The sequence below is a fragment of the Frieseomelitta varia genome, unplaced genomic scaffold, assembly GCF_011392965.1.
Source record: "Frieseomelitta varia isolate USP_RPSP 00005682 unplaced genomic scaffold, Fvar_1.2 scaffold_457, whole genome shotgun sequence".
Lineage (NCBI taxonomy): Eukaryota > Metazoa > Arthropoda > Insecta > Hymenoptera > Apidae > Frieseomelitta > Frieseomelitta varia.
The window spans coordinates 86,323-90,874 of NW_025110209.1; the positions used below are offsets into that span (position 1 = coordinate 86,323).

General features: G+C 40.4%; 1 protein-coding gene across 1 annotated transcript in view; it reads right to left on the reverse strand.

Moving 5' to 3' along the window:
* The window catches only part of LOC122532525 (protein bric-a-brac 1-like), a 36,353-nt gene that overhangs the window by 16,407 nt on the left and 15,394 nt on the right, over window positions 1-4,552 (reverse strand). The window lies entirely within an intron of this gene.

Sequence of the window (4,552 nt, forward strand, 5' to 3'; positions counted from 1 at the left end):
AAAAAGTTACAAATTGGTCGTTTTAGTGTTATATTTGTTCATCATTGTTTTCCCATAGATAGCGCAAGAGGTTTAGGTTAGGTTTAGTCATATTTTATTTTTAGTTGATAATATATATTCCTTCGATAAACAGAACCATTGTATGATTTTCTGAATATGGTCGTGATATTTTTGTATAATTAACTCTATTCGATATACTTGTAGCGATAAAGACCATAGCCGAACGTTGTTCTCGGTCAGTGTCATTGTTGATAAAAGAAACTGCCGTCGGGCAAATCTGGAGTCGATGAAATATCGTCGGCGAAATCTGTGTCGATGATTTCATCAACGGGACCCGGCAAGAATCCGAACGCGGATACGCGTGGAATGTGAGAAACAAATGAATCGGAAGGGGGGAGGGATCGATGAAGTCGCTGTCGCCCCTCCCCCCCCTCTCCTCCGATAATTAACAATTTAACGATTTGCAATTGCGATCTACCTACCTGCAATCGCTATTAATCGTCGACGATTTACAACACGGTTTTACAAATACAGACCTATCGCAGATCATCAACCGGTTCACGGGACGAGAGACGTAATTTACATTTGAGAATTTACAAGAGGGAAACGCGCAAAGCCCGTTGTAGGTTGTCCCGTAGACAACAACGATCGTTACTGATCGTTCTCGTTCTCGTCGTTGAAGTAGAGCGACACGATCGAGTGCTTTTTACAGAATGCCCACCACCAACGGAAGCCGGATAGGCCGTTAAACACAAAGCTCGGGTCGCGTTTCCGCCTGAGTTTCTCCACGAAGTTGAGGATCGCGTTCAGCGACTTTTTCGTACGGCGGTTGTACGGGCTGACGCTGATGTCGCAGCAGAACTCGAGGACGGCGGTCTCCTCGCTCGAGTTCAGCCCCGCTTCCTCCAGCACCATCATTCTCTTCGTCTTTCCCAGGATGTTGTCGTACAGTGTGCCTTTCGGTATTCCGTATTTCGTCGACGCCTGGGTGAAGCGCATCTTCTGCGTGACCACCGCCTCGATCGCCTCCTGGAGATCGTGCCGCGTCCACGTGGGCGCCTTCAGCTTCAGCAGGGTCGAATAGTCAGCTAGAAAATAGTCAGTCGGTTCGGCTTTTTCTTTTTTTTTTTTTTTTTTTCCTCTCTTTCGTTTCGCGATACCCTGTGGGCGCTGCACCCACAACCCGGAAGATCGATCGATCTTGCATGTACCTAGCTGCTGGCCCGACCGACTCTCTCTCTCTCTCTCTCTTTCAATAGACACACACACGCCGTATATTATATGTATATATTTTTCGTTCTCTTTTTTCTTTCTTTTCGTTCCTCTTTATTTTATTATTTATTTTATTTTTTTTTCTCCGCTGCTACACCCCCTCCCCTCCCACCTCGGTTGTTCCTTTCGTTTGTACGTGTCCCTCTTTCCTTCGTAGGGCAACACTTGCGCGACACGACGATCGTCGTCGTCCCTTTACTCTCTATCTCTTTCTCTTTCTCTCGTTCGAAAAGTTTCGACGAAAGACACAGGGAAGACTCGCGTACCGCGAAGACGATCGCGCGCCAGGGTTCGGCAAGAGAGGGTTGACTGAGAGGCGGCACAAGCGGCGAAGCGAGGAGACGCGGGAAGAATCGGAGGACGATCGCAGGTGAAGCGGATTCAATCGACGTTTCGCGGAAGCAACACGTTCGAACTACCGACTAAAATGTCCAATTCAGAGACTTCTTGAAGTAAAAAAAAAAAAAAAAAAAATGAAGTGAAACTGTATGACGAAAGCTATTGTTTATGTATTAAATCTCTAAAAACACACGGTTCAACAGGCACAGAAATCAAGTATTTAACGAAAATGGTAAAAACGATCGTTTCTCACCTGACTTTGGTAGTTCTTTCGTGTTAACATTTTCATGTATGTTTCGTAAATTGCAATCGTAGAATTTTTGTTGTTATACACTATTAATTCAGCTATTGTAATTTCACTAACGTATCGTTAACGATCGAGCCGTGATCGGTATGACTAATTTCACACTGTTCGAATTGCATAAAAAATATTTCAACTAATTTCTGTTTGAACAAAAACAACGAGCGTGTAAGTCCGCCTATTTTAGTTATCGTTTATTTATATTAATACTTTTCGCCAAGCAAGGTCAAGTATTATACACACATGCGTGACGTGTTCAATGCCCGCCGTGAAAGTGTTAACGCTCGGAACCAGTCGGAGAACCACTCGAGCGTTAAATATGCTTGTAAAATGCGAGAGAATCGTCTCCGATGTTGCGTGTTAAAACACTGGGAGATACGCGCTAATGGCGATCGCGTGGAACACGTTTCGATCGTTGCACGGTTGATATCGCGAGAAGCGCGCAAACGACGAGATTAGGCGGAGCCGTGAGGAATGAAAATGGTAGAATCGGAATGCGCGAGAGACGACCGGAAAACGTGGACGTGTTGATTTTTCGCGTTCGCCAAAAGAAACCCTTTCGATACGGCTTCATCTTTGACCACTGTTGAACATGTTGAACAGGATAATTACAACGTTGAACGTCACTTGACCGGATACAAGGAGCGTGACACGCAACGTAACGAATTTATAGCAATATTTAATAGTAATAACGCTTTATATTAGGGGTACCTACAAGTAACGTCGTTTTTTGGATACTGTACAAAATTTTATTTGATTCAAGAGTTAATACAGTTTGTACTGTAATATAATTTAATAATAAGTACACTGAATGTCAATATATTTAACTAGAATAGGTTATGTTATAATTAAGTTAAATTATTGTAACTAGATGACAATTTTTATTAAATTTAAAGAAAACGACATTACTCGTGGGTACCTCTAATAAAATTAATTAATAAAATAATTTTGTACGAAATATTTCAAAATAACTAAATATCAATATATTTAACTAAAATATAGTTTATGTTATAATTAAGTTAGATTATTGTCACTAGATGACAATTTTTATTAAATTTAAAGAAAACGACATTACTCGTGGGTACCTCTAATAAAATTAATTAATAAAATAATTTTTGTACGAAATATTTCAAAATAACTAAATATCAATATATTTAACTAGAATATAGGTTATGTTATAATTAAGTTAGATTATTGTCACTAGATGGCAATTTTTATTAAATTTAAAGAAAACGACATTACTCGCGGGTACCTCTAATAAAATTAATTAATAAAATAATTTTGTACGAAATATTTCAAAATAACTAAATATTAATATAGTTAACTAAAATATAGGTTATGTTATAATTAAGTTAAATTATTGTCATTAGATGTCAATATTTATTAAATTTAGGATACCTCTAAAATTTTTTAATAATATAATTTTGTACGAAATATTTCAAAACAGGTCTAGATACGTAAACTTACGTCGCAAATTTTACAACGCCAACTTTAGTGACTTTCTCGTCGTCTATCATTTTTGGGTTAATGCATTTTCTCGAACACCACTACCGGTACAAATCGGAGGAAAATGCCTAGCAAACCGAGAGAGGATTTTTATCCAAAGACTCGGCAATAATTTTCACAAAATTGTCTCTGTCATACTTTTGTAAAATTTGTCTCGTCAACGTTAGGTGAAAGTCGACGATCAAAGTGTCTTTCTTTGTTTTCGAATTTATACAAGCGACATGAATTCCAAACCGACACGTCCGAAAGAAAACCTTTTTATACCGTTCGATGGTTTTCCTCGTAGATTCGACATCACTTTTATCAACCGCTCCCATCGAATAATTACAGTCGACTACACATGCTGGTTTATGTATTATTTCACGAGTTTTAAAATTCCTCTTTGTTGGTGTTGACAAATTCAGCGGTGTAGAAAGTAGACAGCGTAAAAACATCTCTTTTATCATACCTCTCTAAACTAAGTTGTCTGACGTTCGAAATTTAACATCACCTTTTCTTAACTCCCCACTCGTTATAGGAACCCCCACCGTTCGATTTTTTTTCCCCCAGTACCACACGTATTTTTAGTATAATAGTTATCAACGTGCAATGGACGGTAATTATAATCGTCGTTGTTCAACGATGGACGGCTAAATTCGTCGTTAGTATCGAAAGGGTTAATCGGCCGCGAATCACCCTATTGGCGTCATTAACTGGCATCCGTTCGCCCGTTTATCTATAACGCAATACGTACAACGCGAATATTTCACGAGTGCGCGCATTCCTACGTTTGATCATCGCCAAGCCCTTTCTCCTCGATCTCCTCCCGGCTATCGTCAACCTTCTTCTTCACTTTCCGCGTTTCCGTTCATTCTCTTCCGTTCTCCACCGTCGATGCGTGCTCTCTTCTCTTCGACCCACGTCCTCTCTCTCGCCGCCGTGATTCTTTGCCGCTTCTCTTCAGCACCGTTTCTCTCATTCTTCCCCATTCCCTCCCGAAAAACAGCTTCCCTCCTCGGATACACTTGGTCTGAATCCATTTGCGCCGATCACCGGGCGTACTCCTGAATAATCTTACGAGTAATCTTACGAGAAGGCCTAGGGAACCGGCGCGCGACACAACCGCAGTCGCGGGTGAAAGAAAAAAGAAAAAAA